Raw genomic sequence first — 26565 nt, 5'->3', positions numbered from 1 at the left:
TTCTACATGCTGCACAATATGTTAGTGGCTTTGTTATGTAAAGCATAGTGTACAGTATATAGTACACATATTTCATGTTTATGTATGCCGACTCAGAACAATGAAAGCAGGCTGTACAGTGCATGTGGTTTGTACACTTCTGTAGCTTGCAACTACTGGTCCCTGTGCCTACTATTCTACCTCTGTTTCCTTTGTTAAAAACAAATCTCCTCTTTCCATTGGTGGTGCCAGCTTTGTGGCTCCTGGCATCTTGCACACATGGATCTTTCTCTATAGCATCTTCCTTTACCTTATATAGCAGAGAGCAGATGAATTTCTCACTTCTAATATTAATAGCCAGGAGGAGCTCAGGGGAGCTGCCAAAAATAGCAGGGAGGAGAGCGACAGAGGAGGAGATAGGAGGCTAGGGGGAGGTGAAGGGGTGAGACAGACACCAGCACATACTTTGGGTACAAGAGAGGACACTTGTAACTTGGCTTGGCTTTGGATACCTGCAATGAGAAACATTACCAGCAGGAGGTAAGTGATTTCATAATACATTGTACAAATTGCTTTAAAAATTTTATAGAAAGTATAGGTGCTTTTAGTAAACCCAGTTTACAATGTGGATCACCTGCATGCTGAAATTCAAGGCACAGTAGCAATAGACATTCACCTTGCATCAGTCATTATCATTTAAAAAAAAAAGATCACTGAAAACCTTTGCAATGCTTACTTTGAAATAGACAAACTTCATTTGTTCTGTGATAACTGGCCAGCTGCAGAAAGTTTCTAAATACTGCTAAAATGACATTTCACATGTTCTATATGACAGATGGGAGTTTAAGTTTCACTGCCGAGCAAAACAAACCTCTGGGTGAATGCATGAGATGAATTAAAGTTTAAAGAGCAGTCTATGCATGAAATATATAGAATGAATATGTACGAACTCAAAGTGGTGAATTACAAGAAACAGGCCTAGGGTCAATTCAGCACTTTTATGCAAAAGGAGAAAAAAAGAAGTCTTATCTCTAGCAGACCTTTCTTCAGTTAACTATGTTTGGTATTTGTATGGCATATGTGATAAAGTCACCCACACAGCTGTCCTGTATGGAAGCTGCACAAGTGTGATGTGTAGGAGGGGCCAAACCAGGCCTAGAGTTAGTGATACCCCAATGCCTGGCCTTTTAAGGAAGGATCAGTCTACTGGATTACAAACTTTACATCAGGTGTCTTTATTGCTAATGCACAACAAAGATTAGTTCAATTATTTTGAAATCTTATGTGCATGATAATTGATGCAATGCTACACTTAGGATTTCCACCTCATCCCTTTAAAACTGAACACAGTTTCAGAGGCTAATTTAATGCAGATAAGGCACTAAGTGAGTTTAATTACCACCTTAATCAGCCCCAGAACCTGTGTAAATAATATGTGTTTGGTTTTAAAGGGATGAGATGGCAACCTTAGTTACACTTACATTTTGATAATCCTAGACCGACAAGACGTTCTATGTTCCTTTATAAGGACAAGGAACACATGATGTCGGTACTATAAACATTAAAATACCAAGAACTCGCAATGCTCTTCTGTTTTGGATGACTGTGGGATGTAAAATAAACTGACAATTTCTTATTTTCATCTCTGCAGTCATAGGTTATTTACAAGGGTATTAAACACAGCACAGAGCATGTAGCCTGATGCATCCATTACTGGCAAACAAGTAGCTCACATGGGAAAGTCAAACTGCTGTGCTGCCGCGTGGTTTCTATAGAGTGTGAAAGGGCTCTTAGTTTGGAGTGCTACAATGCACCTCCCTCTACAAATTCCTATGGTATATACTCCTTTCTATACTTGTGAATGGTGTGAAATAAATGCTGTAGTCCTTTAACTAAAGAATGCCTCTAAATAGTGCATACAAAGAATATACAAAATAAAACTTGACAAAGAAAATACAAAAATAAAAACTTTAGGATGGGGAACTATACTGCACCCCCCCCCCATTTTATGAATACACTTATAAATACCTATAAGTGCATGCATCCAGTTTGGAGCTATACACCACCTAACCCCCTAATTAGATACAAACTCCTATACTGTGGTGAGCTTATGTGTTAATATGACAATAGTAACAAAAAATACATTTGAATAATCCGATTGCTACGGAGCACCTTGCTCCTCCATAAAAATGTTACAAGTTCAAAAAAGGAGGTCTTGTCAGCAATCTAAATAGCAGGTCAAACAATACAAGTGGGTGTAGTCTAGGTATTGCAAAGCTCCTTGCTCATCCAGAAATTCAAAAATCAAAGTGACACTGGTGACAGTGGGTGGTCTTGTCAACAAACCATTGGTGATAGGTGTTTCACTCATGCTCCCCCTCCAGAGCCCCACTCACCACAATATATTGACCACCTGTGGGAAGGTAGGTCAGAAGGCACTTTTGGGTGCTTAAACCTGCCCCACAGGTGATGTGATCTCCTTATGCTTTTTGGCAATCACTGCCTTTGAGCCCCGGATCCTCTTGTGGAAAAACACTTCAAAACGACCTTGGAACCCCTCCTCCACAATAAAATGATCAAAGGGAGACTTCCATAGGATTATACTGCTTTTTATTGTGTAAAAATTATCAGGAGCTGCTCTTGATGACGTCATACGATGAAATGTGTAGGGAAGGGCTTACAGCGTCTTACCACGTCTACACAAGTGTTTGATGACCTGTTGGATATTAATGCACCATATATATGGAATGTATGTAAGTGTGATTTTAATGATTTTTACACAATAAGAAGCAGTATAACACTTTTATGGAGTTGAGTTTAGGAGCTTTGCCAAAGAAAATGCAAAAAACACCTAAACTTGCGTTTTGGAGCTGCTTGGGTACATGAAGCCTAAGAATTTGTTGCTGTTCCACATTAAACTGAATGCTCAGTGTGTGTTGTGAACAACAGCACGTTCATGGAAGCTGTGCCTAGGCAAGCAGATGGCAAAGGATTAGTCATCAGTATTGTTTGTGGTCTCCTGCAGCTTATCTTTTTCCCAATGCTGACTTATCATACCTTGTTCTTTAGGGGGGGAGGGGGTGGTGGTCATACTGGTAAAGGAATAGGTCTTTTTTTCTCATGCCAGAATTGTTTCTCTTATGGCTAATGATCTGAGAATGGGTGGGGGTATGTTACAGCAGAGCAGGCCGAGTTGTAGTGTATGTACTGCCGATTCCTCTCCAGCAAAACGCACAGTACTTACATCACTTGATCTCACTCTAAATCCCATGAAGCAGCAGTGTCTTAGATCTCACACTTCAGATAAACATTGAAAAGGCTGTAAGTATAGAAGTGCCTGGGCACCTTTTTTCAGAATAAATGAAAAGGGTGAACACTATACACCCTTCACACCCGCTAGGTCACTGCTGAACTCATGGCCAGGACAAGGGGGTAGCCGAGCAGGCACCTGCCCCAGGCACTGTTTTGAGTTGGCCGCTCGTCCCACTTCTTACTGACAGGAGTGACTGCAGTGTCACTCCTGTCAGAAGGAGCAGTGGTTGATAGATGCTGCTAGAGGGAAGATTAGGCCGCTAGTTTGACACCTGTACGGGATGTACAAGCAAGCAGATATTCTCACAAAAAGCTTCAATGAACTACCACGGCGCTCCACAGCGCTGTGGTAGTTCATTGAAAACTACAAGCCCACAGCCGCTAAGGCTGTTGGGACTTGTAGGCACTCATTCACAGAACACTGTGAATGAGTGACGTGACTGTGTGGGCGGAGCGCCGCATGCACGCGCTGTTTTCAATTCTGACAGATAGCATGGGGAAACTTCTCCCCATACTATCTGTCAGAAAGAGGGGGGCAGTGGGGGCAGCTGAGGCTAAAAACAGGTGGAACATGTAACATGTTCCAAAGGTGAACTTATCCTTTAACAGAATACAGCAAGTTTCATTGGAGCTGTGTGGATGAGTGTGACATTCATTCAGTGAAATTTTTATTTATACTAAATGTATAGAAAAAATTAGGGATACACCGATACCACTTTTTTAGGACCGAGTACGAGTACCGATACTTTTCCTCAAGTATTCACCAATACCAATTACCGATACCTATTTTTAGGAACACGTAACAGGAGTCAGAAACAGAAGTACAGCAAGAGGCATGTAACAGGATTCACTTCCAGAAGTACAGCAAGGGACATGTGACAGCACTGAGGACTCACCCACAGAAGTACAGCAGGGGACATGTAAAAGCAGACTCACCAACAGAATTTCAGCAAGGAACATGTAAAAACACTGAGGACTCACCAACAGAAGTACAGCAAGGGACATGTAACAGGACTGCCAGAAGTACAGCAAGGCACAGGACTCAGAAGTGAAGTAGTCAGCAAGGAAAATGTACAGCAGTCAGCAAGGGACATGTAAGCTCTCACCGGCACCATGTGGGGGAACGTTGCTCTCTCCACCTCCCCGCTGACATCACTTCCGGAATTGGTGCATTTGCACCGGTACCGATACTCGTGCAAATGCCTAGTATTGGCATCGACACTGGTATCAGTATCGGTGCACCCCTAGAAAAAAATATTTTTAAAAAATGTACGTTCATTCTATATAATATCTACTAATCTGATGACAGGTATAACATTCAGTTAATTGAAGTTGGTTTGTCTCTTTGCAGAAAATCTGTAACATATGAGATTACAAGTTTGTGGACTACCCATCAATTTCACCTTTGGGAAACATACTTCTTTATATGCCCATATTGGATCTCGTGGCTATGGAATGTTAAGAAGTATGTAACTTAAAGGTAGCATTTCAGCTGGACATCAAAGACTACAATTGCTATCATCTCAACTTCTTACCACATCTCAGCAGATTTCAACAATACGGCCTAATTGGGCAAATTGGGCAAAACATTGGTGAAAGGATAAGGTTTGTCTTCATGCTAAACAACTTTATATATTGCCTTGAACTTGGATTGACTAGACTTTAGGAAGAACTCACAAAGGTATGACAAGTATTCTCTGCGAACCTGTTATATAACAGTTTGTTTAACAAAACATTTAGATATGTTAAAGGCGTTGGCAGGCATCTTTGGGCGCCTGCCTTTGATACACCTTACCAGTTGATTGGTGTTTAGCAGATTAAATTTAGAGCCAGAATGGCAGATTAAACTCCTCTGCCAAAAAAAAAATATTTATCATTTCATGCAGGCAAACCTCTAAATTATATTCTTTCTGAAGTTAAATTAGAACTATACTGTAGGCAAAACATATTTTTTTCCATTTTTGGATAGAGTAAGGGAGGGTTACAACCCCTGTCAGTTTTTATTTTTATTTTTTGCCATCTGTGCCCCATTGAGGAGATTTCTCTTCACTTCCTGTCCCATAGCCAAAACAGGACAAATAGGGTATATGTCCCTAGAGAGGTAGCAATAAAAACCTGACAGGTAGCCTAATCCATTTCCACTCTGTCCAAAATTGAAAATGTTTTGCCTTTAGCCATGCTTTAATGAGTCCTATGGTCATAGCCTACATTTTCATCCTATAACTTCAGCAATGTTTTAACAATACAAACAATAGTTATTTTTGACAATCCAATATAATTTGGCCTGAAAAATCTCCTTTCATGTTGTGAGCTCTGCCTGCCTGATGGTCATCTCTTTCCACAACTTCCTGGATTACCTACATGCTTTGCAGCTTCCCCTCTGCAGTTTACTTTCAATTTCTAACCACTTGACACAAACTCACATACGTGTGTATCATTTGGAGTTAAGGGGTTGTACTAGGATGATGCCTGCAGCTGCAGACATCAGCCTAGTATTGTATTTTTCTCCTGGAGGCCAGCTTTTATTGAAAAGTCATCTGAGCGGCTAATTAGCCGCTGAATGGCTTTTAGGGGCAGCAGGAGGGGTCACCCCCTACTTCTGCCACCCGCCAGTCCTTGATGATCTCTATGGTATTAGAAATCAGTTTCCCGGAAGTATTCAGCACCATTTTTAAATAGGGAAAGCATCTAAACACACTGATCTTGGTGTTAGATGCTTTTAGGGTAAAACCTCTGCACAAATACCGTGTGATATAAAAAAAAAATAAATGCAAAACCCACCATTTTAGTCTGTAGGGCCTATGCTAAAGAAAAAAAAAATTATAATAATAATATATATATATATATATATATATACACAGTGGATATAAAAAGTACACACACCCCTGTTAACATGTCAGATGTAAAAAAATGAGACAAAGATAAATAATTTCAGAACTTTTTCCACCTTTAATGTAACCTATAAACTGTACAACTCAGTTGAACAACAAACTGAAATAATTTAGGTGGAGGGAAGTACAAATAAAAAACTAAAATAATATGGTTGCATAAGTGTGCACACCCTTAAACTAATACTTTGTTGAAGCACCTTTTGATTTTATTACAGCACTCAGTCTTTTTGGGTATGCGTCTATCAGCATGGCACATCTTGGCAATATTTGTCCACTCTTCCTTGCAAAAACACTCCAAATCCGTCAGATTGCGAGGGCATCTCCTGTGCACAGACCTCTTCAGATCACCCCACAGCCATTCCTTTGTTGATTTGGATGTATGCTTTGGGTTGTTGTCATGCTGAAAGATGAAGTTTCTCTTCTTGTTCAGCTTTCTAGCAGAAGGCTGAAGGTTTTGTGCCAATATTGACTGGTATTTGGAACTGTTCATAATTCCCTCTACTTTGACTAAGGCCCCAATTCCAGCTGAAGAAAAACAGCCCCAAAGCATGATGCTGCCACCACCATGCTTCACTGTGGGTATGATGTTCTTTTGGTGATGTGCAGTGTTGTTTTTGCACCAAACATATCTTTTGGAATTATGGCCAAAACGTTCAACCTTGGTTTCATCAGACCACAACACAGATCCCACATGCTTTTGGGAGACTTCAGATGTATTTTTGCAAAATTTAGCCAGGCTTGGATGTTTTTGTTGTAGGCCTCTTGGCAGCCTGCCAGACCAGTTTTCTTCTCGTCTTTTCATAAATTTTGGAGGGATGTCCAGTTCTTGCTAATGTCACTCTTGCGTCATATTTTCTCCACTTAATGATGACTGTCTTCACTGTGTTCCATGGTATATCTAATGCCTTGGAAATTCTTTGGTACTCTTCTCCTGACTGATACCTTTTAACAATGAGACCTCTCTGATGCTTTGGAAGCTCTCTATGGACCATAGCTTTTGCTATAGGATGTGACTAAGAAAATGTCAGGAAAGACCTACTAGAACAGCCAATCTTTATTTGGGGTTAAACAGAGGCACTTTAAATGATGGCAGGTGTGTACTGACTCCTATTTAACATTATTTTGAATGTGATTGCTTATTTCTGAACACAGCTACAGGTATAAGAGGGTGTGCACACTTATGCAATCAAATTATTTTAGTTTTTTATGTTTACTCCCTCCCCTCCCCTTTAAGACTTCAGTTTGTTTTTCAATTGAGATGCACAGTTTATAGGTCACATTAAAAGGTGAAAAAAGTTCTGAAATTTATCTTTGTCTCACTGTTTACATCACAGAAAATTGACATTTTAATAGGGGTGTGTAGACTTTGTATATCCACTTATATATATATATATATATATATATATACAGTCAGGTCCATAAATATTGGGACATCGACACAATTCTAACATTTTTGTATCTTTACACTACCACAATGGATTTGAAATGAAACGAACAAGATGTGCTTTAACTGCAGACTGTCAGCTTTAATTTAAGGATATTTACATCCAAATCAGGTGAACGGTGTAGGAATTACAACAGTTTGCATATGTGCCTCTCACTTGTTAAGAAACCAAAAGTAATGGGACAGAATAATAATCATAAATCAAACTTTCACTTTTTAATACTTGGTGGCAAATCCTTTGCAGTCAATTACAGCCTGAAGTCTGGAACGCATAGACATCACCAGGCGCTGGGTTTCATCCCTGGTGATGCTCTGCCAGGCCTCTACTGCAACTGTCTTCAGTTCCTGCTTGTTCTTGGGGCATTTTCCCTTCAGTTTTGTCTTCAGCAAGTGAAATGCATGCTCAATTGGATTCAGGTCAGGTGATTGACTTGGCCATTGCACAACATTCCACTTCTTTCCCTTAAAAAACTCTTTGATTGCTTTTGCAGTATGCTTTGGGTCATTGTCCATCTGCACTGTGAAGTGGCATCCAATGTGTTCTGAAGCATTTGGCTGAATATGAGCAGATAATATTGCCCGAAACACTTCAGAATTCATCCTGCTGCTTTTGTCAGCAGTCACATCATAAATAAATACAAGAGAACCAGTTCCATTGGCAGCCATACATGCCCACGCCATGACACTACCACCACCATGCTTCACTGATGAGGTGGTATGCTTAGGATCATGAGGAGTTCCTTTCCTTCTCCATACTCTTCTCTTCCCATCACTCTGGTAAAAGTTGATCTTGGTCTCATCTGTCCATAGGATGTTGTTCCAGAACTGTGAAGGCTTTTTTAGATGTCGTTTGACAAACTCTAATCTGGCCTTCCTGTTTTTGAGGCTCACCAATGGTTTACATCTTGTGGTGAACCCTCTGTATTCACTCTGTTGAAGTCTTCTCTTGATTGTTGACTTTGACACACATACACCTACCTCCTGGAGAGTGTTCTTGATCTGGCCAACTGTTGTGAAGGGTGTTTTCTTCACCAGGGAAAGAATTCTTCGGTCATCCACCACAGTAGTTTTCCGTGGTTTTCCGGGTCTTTTGGTGTTGCTGAGCTCACGCTGTGTTCCTTCTTTTTAAGAATGTTCCAAACAGCTGTTTTGGCCACGCCTAATGTTTTTGCTATCTCTCTGATAGGTTTGTTTTGTTTTTTCAGCCTAATGATGGCTTGCTTCACTGATAGTGACAGCTCTTTGGATCTCATCTTGAGACTTGACAGCAACAGATTCCAAATGCAAATAGCACACTTGAAATGAACTCTGGACCTTTTATCTGCTCATTGTAATTGGGATAATGAGGGAATAACAAACACCTGGCCATGGAACAGCTGAGAAGCCAATTGTCCCATTACTTTTGGTCCATTAACAAGTGGGAGGCACATATGCAAACTGTTGTAATTCCTACACCGTTCACCTGATTTGGATGTAAATACCCTCAAATTAAAGCTGACAGTCTGCAGTTAAAGCACATCTTGTTTGTTTCATTTCAAATCCATTGTGGTGGTGTATAGAGCCAAAAATGTTAGAATTGTGTCAATGTCCCAATATTTATGGACCTGACTGTATACACACACACACAGTATCTCACTGAAGTGAGTACACTCCTCACATTTTTGTAAATATTTTATTATATCTTTTCATGTGACAACACCGAAGAAATGACACTTTGCTACAATGTAAACTAGTGAGGGTACAGCTTGTATAACAGTGTAAATTTGCTGTCCCCTCAAAATAACTCAACACACAGCCATTAATGTCTAAATCGCTGGCAACAAAAGTGAGTACACCCCTAACTAAAAATGTCTAAATTGTGCCCAATTAGCCATTTTCCCTCCCAGGTGTCATGTGACTCGTTAGTCTTACAAGGTCTCAGGTGAGAATGGGGAGCAGGTGTGGTAAATTTGGTGTTATCGCTCTCACTCTCTCATACTGGTCACTGGAAGTTCAACATGGCACCTCATGGCAAAGAACTCTCTGAGGATCTGAAAAAAAGAATTGTTGCTTCACATAAAGATGGCCTAGGCTATAAGAAGATTGTCAAGAAGATTTGTTACACAAGATGGTGCTGGCTTCGGTTGTGCTAAGTATATTTTGGTTTTTAGGGGCACTGACACTGGCAAAGTAAGAGGGCAAGTCTGGCTTCAAGCTGGATCTGTCCTATTTCCCGTTCCGGTATTTGCTTTGATTGTATAGGGGACGAGTTGGGCTCCCTCCTCCCTATATAAAGGCGTTGTGCTCGTACGCTGGCCACGCCCCTGAAGACGTCATAGATGATGAAACGCGTTGGGAGGAGTCAGAACGCATGACGTCAGCACACACTGGAGTGCGGCGGCCATCTTGTTGGTTAGAAACTTACCATTTGGTTTTATGGTGACATGCTGTTTTAAGTTTATCTTGATGTACGTATAATACTACGTTGTTAGGCAATAAATCCTGCTTATTATACTACACCATGAGGATTCTTTTGCTCTTTGGATGATTTTGTCCTCTTCGAGGATAATTCATTATTTTAGGTTTATATTTGCCATTTATCTGGAGTATCGTTTTGGAAGCTTATGCCTTGATTTAGGAATCCAATGAGAGTGATTGTATTGACGTCCAATTACATCCAGTGTATGGAATGCACCGTATCCCTACAAAGTCAGCATTAACGGAGTTCGTCATCCCATTTGGGTATCCATACATGCTTTCACTTAATTGTAGGGTCATAGATGTCTGATAAGCGGCAGTATTTTTTGAGGTGCTGGTGATGGTGGATTCTTAAGAAGGTTTATTTTGTTATAATTTGTATTTTTTGTTTTTTTTAATCACATCGAATTTAAGTATATTTTTTTGAACTTTCATTTGCACTAAAGGCTTTTTGTTCATTATTATAATTTTTTTTGAACATTATTGGACATTATAATTTTTTATGTATTAATTCTATGGGTATTAGTATTTTTGTATAGCGCTGTACATTTTTGTTTATTTAGTTTATGTATTGACACCTGCGATACTGTGCTGGCTGCTTTAATTTTAAATTTAGTGGTGTTTTAACACATATAACGTGGAGTAATTGAAATTGTTTATTAAAGAAGTTGAATGCACGTGCTCAGCATCATATCCAGAGGTTGTCTTTGAGAAATAGACGTATGAGTGCTGCCAGATTTGCTGCAGAGCTTAAAGAGGTGGGGGGTCAACCTGTCTGTGCTCAGACCATACGCCGCACACTGCATCAAACTGGTCTGCATGGCTGTTGTCCCAGAAGGAAGCCTCTTCTAAAGATGATGCACAAGAAAGCCCGCAAACAATTTGCTGAAGACAAGCAGACTAAAGACATGGAGTACTGGAACCATGTCCTGTGGTCTGATGGAAAAAAGATATACTTATTTGGTTCAGATGGTGTCAAGCGTGTGTGGCAGCAAACAGGTGAGGAGTAAAACGATATGTGTGTCTTGCCTACAGTCAAGCATGGTGGTGGGAGTGTCATGGTCTGGGGCTGCATGAGTGCTGCTGGCTACTGGAGCTACAGTTCATTGAGGTAAACATGACCGTCAACTTGTACTATGACAAGAGTATGAGCCCCTCCCTTCTGAGACTGGGCCACAGGGCAGTATTCCAACATGATAACAACCCCAAACACACCTCCAACCACTGCCTTGCTAAAGAAGCTGAGTGTAAAGGTGATGGACTAGCAAAGCATGTCTCCAGATCTAAACCCTATTGAGCATCTGTGGGGCATCCTCAAATGGAAGGTGGAGGAGTGCAAGGTCCCTAACATCTACCAGCTCCTTAATGTCGTCATGGAGGAGTGCAAGAGGACTCCAGTGGCAACCTGTGAAGCTCTTGTGAACTCCATGCCCAAGAGGGTTAAGGCAGTGCTGGAAAATAATGGTGGCCACAGAAGATATTGACACTTTGGGCCCAATTTGGACATTTTCACCTAAGACCTTGTAAGACTAACGAGTCACATGACACCTGGGAGGGAAAATGGCTAATTGGGCCCAATTTAGACATTTTCAGTTAGGGGTGTACTCACTTTTGTTGCCAGCGATTTAGACATTAATGGCTGTGTGTTGAGTTATTTTGAGGGGACAGCAAATTTACACTTTTATACAAGCTGTACACACACTACTTTACATTGTAGCAAAGTGTCATTTCTTCAGTGTTGTCACATGAAAAGATATAATAACATATTTACAAAAATATGAGGGGTGTACTCACTTCTGTGAAATAATGTGTGTATATATATATTAGACATTATATTGCCAAAAGTATTGGGACGCCTGCCTTTACACGCACATGAACTTTAATGGCATCCCAATCTTAGTCTGTAGGGTTCAATATTGAGTTGGCCCACCCTTTGCAGCTATAACAGCCTCAACTCTTCTGGGAAGGCTGTTCACAAGGTTTAAGAGTCTGCCTATGGGAATGTTTGACCATTCTTCCAGAATCAAATTTGTGAAGTCAGGCAGTGATGTCGGACAAGAAGGCCTGACTCGCAGTCTCTGCTCTAATTCATCCCAAAAGTGTTCTATTGGCTTGAGGTCAGGACTCTATGCAGGCAAGTCAAGTTCCTCCACCCCAAACTCGCTCATCCATGTCTTTATGGATCTTGCTTTCTGCACTGGTGTGCAGTCATGTTGGAACGGGAAGGGGCCATCCCCAAACTGTTCCCACAAAGTTGGGAGCATGAAATTGTCCAAAATGTCTTGGCTTGCTGATGCCTTAAGAGTTCCCTTCACTGAAACTAAGGGGCCAAGCCTAACCCCACACCATAATCCCTTCACCAAAATGTACACTTGCACAATGCAGTCAGGAAAGTACTGTTCTCCTGGCAACTACCAAACCCAGACACGTCCATTGGATTGCAAGAAAGGAACACATGATTGGTTACTCCAGAGAACACATCTCCACTGCTCTAGAGTTCAATGGTGGCGTGCTTTACACTACTGCATCTGACGCTTTGCATTGTACTTGGTAATGTAAGGCTTGGATGCAGCTGCTCAGCCATGGAAACCCATTCCATGAAGCTCTCTACGCATTGTTATTGTGCTAATGTGAAGGCCACACAAAGTTTTGAAGTCTTTAGCTATTGACTCTGCAGACAGTTGGCGACTTCTGTGCACTGTGCGCTTCAGCATGCGCTGACAACGCTATGTCACTTTAGATGTCCTACAACATTGTGGCTGAGTTCCTGTTGTTCCAAGCTGCTTACACTTTGTTATAATACCACTAACAGTTGAGCTTGAAATATTTAGTAACAAGGACATTCCACCGATGGACTTCTTGCACAGGTGGCAACCTATAACAGTACCACGCTTGAATTCACTGAGCTAAGAATGACCCATTCTTTCACAAATGTTTCTAGAAGCAGTCTGCATGCCTAGGTGCTTGGTTTTATATACAGTACTTGTGGCCATGGAGGTGATCGTAGCACCTGAATCCAAGGATTTGGAGGGGTGTTCCAATACTATTGGAAATATAGTGTGTGTGTGTGTGTATATATATATATATATATATATATATATATATATATATATATATATATATATATATATATATATATATACACACACACACATACATACATACATACATACATATAATATATATATATATATACATACATACATACATACATACATATACACAGTGCATCCAAAAAGTATTAACAACCCTTAACTTTTGCTATATATTGTTATATTACAGCCTTATTCCAAAATGGATTAAATTAATTAATTAATAACAATACCCCCATAATGTCAACGTAAAAGAAGTTTGTTTTGAAATCTTTGCAATTTATTAAAAATAAAAAAAATGCAAAAAAAAACACATGTACAGTGGGGATCGAAAGTTTGGGCACCCCAGCTAAAAATTTGTATTAATGTGCATAAAGAAGCCAAGGGAAGATGGAAAAATCTCCAAAAGGCATCAAATTACAGATTAGACATTCTTATAATATGTCAACAAAAGTTAGATTTTATTTCCACCATTTACACTTTCAAAATAACAGAAAACAAAAAAATGGCGTCTGCAAAAGTTTGGGCACCCTGCAGAATTTATAGCATGCACTGCCCCCTTTGCAAAGCTGAGACCTGCCAGTGTCATGGATTGTTTTCAATCATCGTCTGGGAAGACCAGGTTATGTCAATCTCAAAGGTTTTAAATGCCCAGACTCATCTGACCTTGCCCCAACAATCAGCACCATGGGTTCTTCTAAGCAGTTGTCTAGAAAACTGAAACTGAAAATAGTTGACACTCACAAAGCTGGAGAAGGCTATAAGAAGATAGCAAAGCGTTTTCAGATGTCAATATCCTCTGTTCGGAATGTAATTAAGAAGTCATCAGGAACAGTGGAAGTTAAAGCAACATCTGGAAGACCAAGAAAAATATCAGACAGAACAGCTCGCAGGATTGTGAGAAAAACAATTCAAAACCCACGTTTGACTGCACGATCCCTCCAGAAAGATCTGGCAGACACTGGAGTTGTGGTACACTATTCCACTATAAAGAGATACTTGTACAAATATGGTCTTTATGGAAGAGTCATCAGAAGAAAACCTCTTCTATGTCCTCACCACAAAAATCATCGTTTGAACTTTGCAAATGAATATATAGACAAGCCTGATGCATTTTGGAAACAAGTTCTGTGGACCGATGAGGTTAAAATTGAACTTTTTGGCCGGAATGAGCAAAGGTACCTTTGGAGAAGAAGGGGCACAGAATTTAATGAAAAGAACCTCTGTCCAACTGTTAAGCATGGGGTTGGATCAATCATGCTTTGGGGTCGTGTTGCAGCCAGTGGCACAAGGAACATCTCACGAGTAGAAGGAAAAATGGATTCAATAAAATTTCAGCAAATTTTGGATGGTAACTTCATGCCATCTGTGAAAAAGCTGAAGTTAAAGAGAGGATGGCTTCTACAAATGGAAAATGATCCTAAACACCCCTCGAAATCCACGGGGGATTACATCATGAGGCGTAAACTGAAGGTTTTGTCATGGCCTTCACAATCTCCTGACCTCAACATAATTGAAAATCTATGGATAGATCTTAAAAGAGCAGTGCGTGACAGACAGCCCAGAAATCTCAAAGAACTGGAAGACTTTTGTAAGGAAGAATGGGCAAAGATACCTCAAACAAGAATTGAAAGACTCTTGGCTGGCTACAAAAAGCGTTTACAAGCTGTGATACTTGCCAAAGGGGGCAGTACAAGATATTAACTCTGCAGGGTGCCCAAACTTTTGCAGACACCATTTTTTTCTTTTCGGTTATTTTGAAAGTGTAAATGATGGAAATAAAATCTAACTTTTGTTGACATATTATAAGAATGTCTAATCTGTAATTTGATGCCTTTTGGAGATTTTCCCATCTTCCCTTGGCTTCTTTATGCACATTAATACAAATTTTTAGCTGGGGTGCCCAAACTTTCGATCCCCACTGTACATAAGTATTCACAGCCTTTGCTCAGTACTTTCTTGAAGCACCTTCAGCATCAATTACAGCCTCAAGTCATTTTGAGTATGATGCTACCAGCTTGGCACACCTATTTTTGGGCAATTTCTCCCATTCTTCTTTGCAGTACCTCTCAAACTCCGTCAGATTGGATGGGGAGCCTCGGTGCACAGCCATTTTCAGATCTCTCCAGATATAATCAATCAAGTCTAGGCTCTGGCTGGGCCATTCCAGGACATTCACAGAGTTGGCCCGTAGCCACTCCTGTGTGCTTAGGGTCGTTGTCCTGTTGAAAGATGAACCGTCGCCACAGTCTAAGGTCCAGAGCACTCTGGAACACGTTTTCATCAAGGATGTCTCTATACATTGCTGCATTCATCTTTCCTTCGAGCCTGACTAGTCTCCCAGTTCCTGCCACTCAAAAACATCCCCACAGCATGATGCTGCCACCACCATGCTTCACTATAGGGATTGTATTGGCCAGGTGGTGAGTGGTGCCTGGTTTCCTCCAGACATGACGCTTGGCATTCAGGCCAAAGAGTTCAGTCACTGTTTCATCAGACCAGAGTTTTGTTTCTCATGGAATGAGAGTCTCTCAGGTGCCTTTTGGCAAACTCCGTTCACTTAAAGAGGTATTAAACCCCCCAAAAATGTATTATTTTGCAGCTTACCAATTCTTAGTAAGGTGGCAGCATTAGGTTTTTTAAGGCTTGTTTAGTTTACTTTCAACTGGTAATCCAGCCATAAGTCTGCTATTTTTCAAGGTTTCTTTAAAGTGGAACTTTAGTAAAAAAAATGAAGTCCTGATAGATCACTTTAGCCTAGCCCCTTTGGCAGTTATAATACGTAAAACATTATGAATATGTACCTATACTTTTTAAAATCCAGTATAGCATTGCCCTTCACATGCTCAGTTGCTGTCTATTTTTCAGCCGATTTGCCAACAGCCTAAAGATTTCCTGCTGCTCAGGGGCTCTGGGCTTCAGCAAAATGGCAACCTCTGGCAAGAAGAAACAGGAACAATCTTGGATAATTTTGGTACCATAATTATTAACGTGGAATGTATGTTCCTTGCTAAAGAACATTATTTTTTTGTCAAGTTGTTACGGGTAAAGTTCCGCTTTAATACACTAAGCTGTCCAGCAAAAGTTGCTTTTAGTGGTTTGAGAAAAAAAACATTTAACACTGACAGGGATATTTGCAATGGTTAGCTTTTATTCACATATCTAAAACCTTTATCCCAAAAGGAAAGAAAAAAAAACTTTTGCTGTAACTGCTTAAAAAGTGTTAGCTGGAGTTCAGCTTTAATTTGTTGGTAAAATCTAAATCTGCTAGTCCAGCACTACCCTCTCCTCAGACTAACAATGCTGCAGCCCAAAGGTGTCTATTTTGCTCATACATTCAGAATTGAGCGACCCTAAGATAAGTGTGGTACTGGCTGAATCACCACATAAAAATAAAGAGTAAAAAAAAATAAAACTAATACAGCTACCATATTTAAGGATTGGTAAGCAATGTATTACTTTTTTGTTTTTGAGTTTATAACTGTTTTTAATCTTTGAAAATTAAATATGGAAGCTAATTGATTGCTATGCACAGCTGATCCAGTTTTGATAAATTCTCCTCATTTTTCACTAATATAAAAAGTAAGCCACCTCTGCATGCTGTTTGTTTTTGGATGACTGCTTGTAAATAAAGCTTCAGACAACATCCTGCTTCTGTGTGCTTTAGGCATCAAACTAGCTAAACACCCAATATTAGCTGGATATGAAGGTAGTCCCCATCCTTATTCACACAGAAATACAGCATATGTGCTGTGAAATAATTTGTACCATATAGCTAGAAGAAACATACATTATGTAAGCTTACTGGTGATTTTCTATTTTAACTGAAGCCCTCCTGCTAGTTTATGAGCTCAGTTCCTATCTTGTTTTCGGACCAAGTGGCAGTTATGCCTCTAAGAGTGCTTTCACACTACTGCGGTGCGGTTTTCCTGCACAGCAGATGCAGACCAGCTAACCCGTGTGTTGAGAGCAGGTTAGCTTTGCTTTCCCATAAAGTTATATTGTCCCACATATTTGGTGCACTTTCCTAAAGGGCTCCAAATATGCAGTGTGCAGAAGTTTTGGTATGCTTTCAGAAATTGCACTAAACATGTGGGACACAATATACACTATATATTGCCAAAAGTATTTGGACGCCTGCCTTTACACGCACATGAACTTTAATGACATCCCAGGCTTAGTCCGTAGGGTTCAATATTGAGCTGGCTCATCCTTTGCAGCTATAACAGCTTCAACTCTTCTGGGAAGGCTATACACTAGGTTTAGGAGTGTGTCTATGGGAATGTTTGACTGTTCTTCCAGAAGCACATTTGTGAGGTCAGGTACTGATGTCGGACGAGAAGGCCTGGCACGCAGTCTCCACTTTATTTCAACTCAAAGGTGTTCTTTCGGGTTGAGGTCAGGACTCAACTGTGCAGGCCAGTCAAGTTCCTCCACCCTAAACTTCCTCATCCATGTCTTTATGGACCTTGCATTGGTGTGCAGTCATGTTGGAACAGGAAGGGGTCATCCCCGACAAAGTTGGGAAAATAAATTGTCCAAAATGTCTTGGTATGCGGACTCCTTTATTGGAAATAAGAGGCCAAGCCCAACCCCTGAAAAACAACCCCACACCATAATCCCCCTCCACCAAATTTTACCCTTGGTGCAATGCAGTCAGGCAAGTACAGTTCTGGCAACCGGCAAACCCAGACACGTCCATCAGATCACCAGAAAGAGAAGCATGATTCATCACTCCAGAGAACACATCTCCACTGGTCTAGAGTCCAGTTTACACCACTGCATCCACACTTTGCATTGCACTTGGTAATGTAGGGCTTGGGTGCAGCTACTCAGCCATGGAAACCCATTCCATGAAGCTTTCTACACACTGTTGTTGTGCTAATCCGAAGGCCACATGAAGTTTGGAGGTCTTTAGCTACTGACTGTGCAGACAGTTGGCGACTTCTGCACACTGTGCGCTTCAGCATGTGCTGACCCGCTCTGTCATTTTACGTGGCCTACCACTTTGTTGGCTGAGTTGCTGTTGTTCCCAGTTGCTTCCACTTTGTTATAATACCACTAACAGTTGACCATGGAATATTTAGTAGAAAGGAAATTTCACAGATAGACTTATTGCACAGGTGGCAACCTATCATGGTACCACGCTTGAATTCACTGAGCTCCTGAGAGCGACCCATTCTTTCACAAATGTTTGTAGAAGCAGTCTGCATGCCTAGGTGCTTGATTTTATACACCTGTGGCTATGGAAGTGATTGGAACACCTGAATCCAATGATTTGGAGGGCTGGCCCAATACTTTTGGCACTATAGTGTTTTGGATAGCTTTTGGGTATGACATAAAATCTAATCAGTGTGTCTACAGAGTTATTTAAGGGATTTCTTTACTTTTTTCTAATGGCCCAGGAGTTTGGCAGGGGTGCTAAACTGTCAGCTTTGACTACACCTGTATACAATAGAGTTTATACAAGGGACATTTTAGTAAACACTGCATTGTCAGTTGAATCTTGACAAAGTTTAAATGATTAAGATTATAACTGCATTTTGTCTTGATATATATGCTTTCTGTTTAGAACTTTATTAAAATGCACATACTATAATTTTTTTAATATAAGTATCATGGCAGCAAGAAAAATTTTATATATATATATATATATATATAGAAATAGAAATCTTTCTTGCTGCCATGTTACTTATATTAAAAAAATATAGTACGTGCATTATATATATATAGTACTGACTATAATGACAAATACATCTGGTCCAATAAATGCTACAAATGTTTAATGACTGCACTTGATATTTACAGCATCTTCAGAAAGTAAGGTTCGAGAAGTGACATATTACTACAGTGTAGTCAAAAGAAGAGGAGTGCTTTGTATATTGCCTGGCTGTAGCTGGTGAAAAGGAACCACATCGACCCTGCACAGGATTTGGTCCCCTTCAACCAGCCGCAACTGAGCAGAAAAGTTGCTGCATCAGATACTCCGACACTGCTACATGATCACTGAGACATACTAAAACGAATGTCCTTAAAAGAACATGTGAAATTATTAGAATGTTTTCTCTTGTTTTCTGTTTGAACATAATATGGATATGAACAACTTGGAAAAAAAATGACTGATGAACAACATATTTGACTATTATTTAGCAAAATGGGATGTGCTGTAATGATTACAATGGAGCCTACACTTCAGATCCAATATTCTCTCTGCAGAAACTTGGAAGCGTCTTTGGACAGTTGAACAATTAAATACACACCAATAGTAGATTTACATTTACTTTGATAAGGTCCTTATAAGCTTTCCAGATACTCCTTTATTTGGCTACTGATACAAAATCAGGTGAGCATAACATTGACATGATACCCTTAGTTCTTATTCACACATGCACATTAGAGGCATGCAATATAAAATTCTGGCATTTTTTTTGTTGCAGGGAAGCTCAGGTGCTACAAACAGCTGCCCATAGATATGAAAGGCTGTGCATGGCTGTAGGCAGGTGTATGAAGCTACTCATCTAAAGCTGCAAAGAGTGTAAGGACACAAAGTCTGTATTCAGGAAATATACCCTTGTGCTATATATAATATGCATGAGAGTACCAGGGGCGGACTGACAACTCATGGGGCCCCCGGGCAATAGGAGATCATGGGGCCCCTGTGTCCTTGCCCAAACTCAAAAAAAGCCTATGAAAAAGGTACCAGGGGCATCTCGTGGGGCCCCCTACTGACCCCAGGCCCTCGGGCAGTGCCCGAGTTTCTAAATGGTCAGTCCGCCCCTGGAGAGTACTGACATATTCCAGTGTACAGCTTCGTACAACCATTTATGTCTATGGACGGCTGTACACCTACACCTGGGCTTCTCTGGAGTGGAAAATTTCCAGAATTTTATGTGATACGCTGTTAATGTGGCTCTGTGTGATCGAGTCTTTACAATCATTTTAAGAACAAATGCAGCATTTTTTCAGGTGCAGTCAGCTTGTATTTCAGATCAGTTTAAATTAAGACACTTAAGAATATCTTCAGAATTCCTACACAGGGACATCTAACTTCCTGAGCTGCATGAACCTTCTTCAAGTTGCATTTGCATTCCCATTAAAGTGTTACTAAACACAGGCCCCTGCATTCACTATATCTGGTCTCCCACTGTACACAGAACGTGGAAGTGCAATTATTTTAGTAAATATAAACTGCTAAATACCTTTTCTCATCAGCAGTTAGAGCAGTCTTGTGACTTCTATCAGTGTCTAGCCGAGCACGTTAAAGTTTGTAGAAGGAGTTTTCACTTTGCTCTAGGAGGATGCAGAACCCCTAAACCTCTGTCTGGACAGTGCTGATTGGCCCTGTGCTGATCATATGCACTCTCCCAAGAAAAAAAGAAACCTCTCTATTAATAAACACCAAACTAAGCATTTGCAGAGTGACTTGATATGTCTTATCAGGAGATAAGAGGGGGACACTGGAAGAAGGGGAGGATCAGAGAAGTCGGGATCAAACAGCCTTTTAACACAATGCATTGGATTAACCCCTTAGGTTCCACAGTGAGTATAAAAAGCATGCTTTACTGCATATACAGACTTGTTTTACTGTTGTGTGTTTAGTAACACTTTAAGTTCTGTGGGGAGAGAAGCAGTTCTAGCATAAATAAAAGCCCAACAACACAGGCCCTATAGGTACCAGAAAGTAACCATTATTTCTGCATAAATGTATGAACCATTTACACTTTTACTGGCCAATAAACAGTGTGGAGATGTGGTCTTTAAAGTGAATCTGTTCTGAAATGTTAATGGTTTTACTGGAGTGGATAAAGTGCAATAAAAGGGCTGAAATACTTACCTTTTCTAGAGAAAATGGTGCACCAGAGCTGGCCACAGGCCCAAAAGCCTTTTTACAGACATCATATTATATTCTTCAGCTTTTAAGTATTTCAGATTTGCTATTACTATTTATGAATCCATCCCTGTAAAACATAAACTTTAAAGTGTAATTCCACTTTTGACGAGAAAAAACAATCCCACTGGGTGATCAATGTACATTGCAAGGATTTTTACGAACTTTGGTGCAGATTCCAACCTTTTTCTGCTCTGAAGAAATAGCGGTTTATTTCACCTGGTGACTGGTTCATTAAAATCAGCTGGAGAGTTGGAGCTGCATGCTGCACTTCCCTGCTCAAAGGAAGCGGAGGGTTACTAACCAAAACAGCACTCTCTTAGTCCACCTGCACACAATACACAGTCTTAACAGACTATTGTTCCCCCTTGATGGGGTTTCAAAGGCATACATATCATAACAAATAAAAAGTGTATTTTTATAAAATCATATTAATCAGAATACAAGAAAATATATAAAAAAAAACAAAACACATATATGACTTACAGAAAGATGTACTGTATCTTAGAAACTATAACAACATGGCTGTCAACACGATTGTATAATTGGTGTGACTTCATATACGCTTCACCCTGGGTTTGGGTGAAGGGTATATGAAGTCACGCCAATTATACAATCGTGTTGACAGCTATGTTATTATAGCTTCTTAAATACATCTGTCTCAACAGTACCCAAACTTTATCATTTTTTTTTTTTTAGACAGAGCTTTCTTTTGCCGATATTTAATTGGCACTGGAGTTTTTTTATTCTATACTAAAGTACATTTTCTTCTTCACTGATGTGCGCGGATGAGGCTGCACTGATGGACATTTTTTTGGCACTGATGGGGTTGCACTGATAATCAGGGCACTAGTGATCAGTGCTCTGATTATCAGTGTAAACATCCCCTGTCACAGGAAAGCTGTGACAGCACTGAGGAAAGAAAATGCAGATAACTGAATGGACACAGCTGAGCACATGGTAAAGAGCCAACGTCATTGGCTTTTTACCCTGCACTGTGATGAGCAGTGTCCCCGGGACACAGCTCACCACTGATCGTCACACTGCGCCCCTGAGGTGCACACAAGCGGAATGACTGGGAAACGTCATATGAAGTCCAAACAGAGGGAGGAAAGGCATGCCCAGCCGTCAACCTGCTATTGGCCGGGTGGGAAGCAGTAAAATTGCATTTCCACTTTTGCAGTCAAATTTGAGAAAACGTCACTATATGTTTGGTATGTATTCCCATTAACACAGCACACCTAACGATTTTTCTTTAAATATTTCTTAACCACTTCCCTTCCAGAGGATTTCCCCCCCTTAATGACCAGGTCATTTTTTGCTATTCAGCACTGAACTATTTCAATTGGTAATTGTGCATTCATGACACATTGTACCCAAATGAAATTTATGTCCTCACACAATTAGAACTTTATTTTGGTGGTATTTGATCACCACTGAGTTACATTGTGACATAAACAAAAAAAGATAGAACATTTGGGAAAAAAAAAAAAAACACAGTATTTTCTTCTAGATTGTAAGCTCCAAGGAGCAGGGCCCTCCTTTCCCTCTTGTATTAAACTGTATTGTTGATGTATTGTCTCCCGTTATATTGTAAAGCGCTGAGCAAACTGTTCACGCTATATAAATCATGTATATTAATAATAATAATTTTCAGTTATAACAAATATCCAGTAAACTCAAAATCATAGATTTAGGCCAAAATGTATTCTGCTACATGTCTTTGGTGAAAAAAAAATCCCAATACGTGTATATTAATTGGTTTGTGCGAAAGTTATAGCATCTACAAACTATGGTATATACACTGCTCAAAAAAACTAAAGTTACACTTTAAAAACACATCAGATCTCAATTGGGGAAAATATCATGCTGGATACCTATACTGATATGGACTGGGTAATGTTAGAAATGTAAAGTTGCCCCATCGTTTTATGGAAATTAAAATGATCAACCTACAGAGGACTGAATTCAAAGACACCCTGATAAAGTGAAAAAATGATGGGGCAGACCATTTTGATGAAACTTCATTGCAGCAACTCAAAATGGTACTCAGTAGTTTGTATGGCCCCCATGTGCTTGTATACGTGCCTGACAATGTCAAGGCATGCTCCTAAAGAGATGATGGATGGTGTCCTGGGTTATTTCCTACCAGATCTGGACTAGGGCATCACTGAGCTCCTGGACAGTCTGAGGTCAACCTGGCAGCGTCGGATGGATTGAAACATGATATCCCAGAGGTGTTCTATTAGATTTAGGTCAGGTGAGTGTGGGGGCCATTCAATGGTATCAATTTCTTCATCCTCCAGGAACTGCCTGCATATTCTCGCCACATGAGGCTGGGCATTAACATGCACCAAGAGGAACCCAGGACCCACTGCATCAGTGTAGGAACTGACTATGGGTCCAACCAAGGGTTTGATCCCGATACCGAATGGCAGTCAGGGTGCCATTTTCTAGCCTGTAGAGGTATGTGCGTCCCTCCATGGATATGCCTCCCCAAACCACCACCAAAACTGTCATGCTGAATGATGTTACAGGCAGCATAACATTCACCACGGCTTCTCCAGACCCATTTACGTCTCTGACATGTGTTGAGGGTGAACCTGCTCTCATCTGTGAAAAGCACAGGGTGCCATGCGGACCTGCCAATTGTGGTGTTCAATGGCAAATGCCAATCAAGCTCTATGGTGCCAGGCAGTGAGCACAAGACCACTAGAGGACCTCTGGCCACCCTCATCAAGTCTGTTTCTGATTGTTTGGTCAGACACATTCACACCAGTGGTCTGCTGGAGGTCATTTTGTAGGGCTCTGGCAGTGCTCATCCTGTTCCTCCTTGCACAAAGGAGCAGATATCGGTCCTGCTGATGGGTTAAGGAACTTCTATGGCTCTGTCTAGCTCTCCTAGAGTACCAGCCTATCTCCTGGAATCTCCCCCATGCTTTTGAGACTGTGCTGGGAGACACAGCAAACCTTCTGGCAATGGCACATATTGATGTGCAATCCTGGAGGAGTTGAAACTGCCTGTGCAACCTCTGTAGGGTCCAGGTATCACCTCATGCTACCAGTAGTGACACTGACCCTAGCCAAATTCAAAAACTAGTGAAAAACAGTCAGAAAAGATGAGGGAAATATGAGGGGAAAACGTCAGTGGCCTCCACCTGTAAACTTCTCCTGAGTATGGGAATACTACAAGTGACTTTTTGGCAGCCTAGCTACATACAAGTCTCGAAAATCCAATAACCACCACCAGGTTTTCAAAAGGCATATTTTCTCATGTCACTTCCTCACTACCTTTTACAGAAAAAAATAGATTTTCGTTTTGTTTCTTCGATTTCCAAAAACCTCTGGCAACAAATGAGATCTGCAAAATACTCACCATGCTCCTTAGCAAATACATTGGAGTGTCTACAAAAATGCGTCATTTGGGGGGTGCTTCTACTATCTTGGCATGTTAGGGCCAACATTGGAAGCTTCTGCCACACATCACACACTCTTCTAACCACTTGAAGACCTAATCTTTTCTGACACGTTTTTGCTAGAAAATTACTTTGAACCTCCAAACATTATATATTTTTTAAAGCAAAGGCCCTAGAGAATAAAACGGTGTTGACATTTTTTATGTCACATAGTATTTCTGCAGCAATTTTTCAAATGTCAATTTTTTGGAAACAATACACTTTTTAGATTGTTTATGAACAAAAACACAATATATTGTGCAATTGTTTAATAACATATAAAAGATGATGCTACGCCAAGTAAATGAATACCAAACATAACTTTAATAGCTATAAAATTGCGCATGCTCGTGCAACGGCGACAAACTACGCAAATTTTTAATATCCATAGGTGACGCTTTAAAAGCCTTTACAGGTCACCACTATAGATTTAGACAGGCGGTCTACTGCTAACATTACTTCTCTCGATCTGACATTCACGGTGGCACTTCACATGCATGGTACAATCTCTGTTTACATACCGACACAGAACTGACTTTTGCCTTTGTGCGCAAACACGGTGATGGGGGTGATTTTTTTTTCACTTTGTTTCTGTACCTTTTTTTTTTTTTTTTTTAACCACTTTTATTGTTATCACAGGAAATGTAAATATCCCGTGATAGTAATATAGTGATAGCGACAGGTACTCTTTTCTGAGAAAGCTGGGATCTATTAGACTCTAGATATTTCCTCTGTACTTAAAGCATCTGATCACACCAAGATCAGTGTGATCAGATGCTTTCCCAATTTTAAAATGGCGGTTTATATTTGGAAAAACCAAAATGATGAAATGCTCGTAGCTTTAGGTCTCTTAGACCATAGAGACGATTGAAGGCATTCCAGTCTCTGATCAGCCAGCTGAACTGCCGGGTGCCTGCTTGGGTTCCCTGGTGGGACGGGAGAGCCCAAGAAAACCACTGCTTGTAAAAGTGATCCAGCAGTTAATTAGCCACTAGGATTGTTTTTACATAAAAGCAGACCACCAGCTGAAAAAAACCAATACCAGGATGAAGCTTTTAGCTGCAGGCATCATCCTGGTATAACCAAAGTCCAGCAATATACCAGTACGTTGCAGGTCCTTGTGCATATATGTAACAGCAGAGAACATGGGCATATGATGAATCGGGTCATGACCGCAATTCATTCTTTTTTTTGTAATGCCCATGTTGAGGGTTAAAAAAAAAAAAAGTTTTAAATTCGGAAACCGTGATAGGTTTCCAGAAAGTTTGTTTGGCAAGAGCTGAATTTGGGTGGGCGGCCATATATTGTTGTGCGTATAAATTGCTTTGGCCCACAATCAATCAATAAAAATCTTCCATGAAAAACAGCAGAGGGGCTAAAGGCTACTGCTGGCAGCTAACGGGGCTGATCCTGCTAAAACTATGTTTTTGGGGACATTATACTAAGGAGGCACTAGTATAGTTCTGTTCATAATCAATATATTGATCCGTACAAACACTATACTGGTAATGGTGGTGATCAGCAACCTATAGCGTGAGTGAGATAGTGTGCAGGCAATCTAATACTAGCTGACCCTGGCTGGGAGAGGAGCTTACAGACCCTGGCACTATCTGATGTCGCTAGTGGCAGTAATACAGTGATTAGTGAAAATTCTATATACGGATACTGTACTAATTGGCTGGGTGAAAGGTGATCAAAGGGTTAAATATGCTAACCTAACATGTAAAAAGTAGTGCTTTTACTCTCTTCTCTCCCTGTACCAGCATAGGGGGGCAACAGGGGCGCACGCACACCTGGAAATAGAAAGCGCCATAAGGGTACGTCTCTTTGCCCAGAGTTGCCGCTCACCCGCACATTCTTGGCAAGCGGCGAGTAGTAAAAAAAAAAAATCAAAAACGTTTCTCTTAATATTTTTGTTGTAACATTGTTTTTCTTTTGTTACTATTTTTTTTATACTTTCATCAGAGTAGTACAGTGCTACCATAGTAACATTGTATTACTCTGGGGGGGGTGATCAGGGATATTTTTTTTTTTTTTTACACTTTGC

At 40.4% G+C, this 26565-nt stretch overlaps 1 long non-coding RNA gene across 1 annotated transcript; it reads left to right on the top strand.

The window, feature by feature from the left end:
• The first annotated feature begins 425 nt into the window (after window positions 1-425).
• LOC149455468 (uncharacterized) lies at window positions 426-20942 on the top strand. Its single transcript, XR_016314067.1, has 2 exons — window positions 426-519; window positions 18984-20942. It is a non-coding gene; the product is annotated as an uncharacterized LOC149455468 (long non-coding RNA).
• The last annotated feature ends 5623 nt before the right edge of the window (window positions 20943-26565 follow it).

Source organism: Staurois parvus, unplaced genomic scaffold (assembly GCF_062004578.1).
Source record: "Staurois parvus isolate SC_StPar_1 unplaced genomic scaffold, SC_StPar_1.0 ptg000394l, whole genome shotgun sequence".
Lineage (NCBI taxonomy): Eukaryota > Metazoa > Chordata > Amphibia > Anura > Ranidae > Staurois > Staurois parvus.
This window is presented reverse-complemented; position numbering and strand designations above follow the sequence as displayed.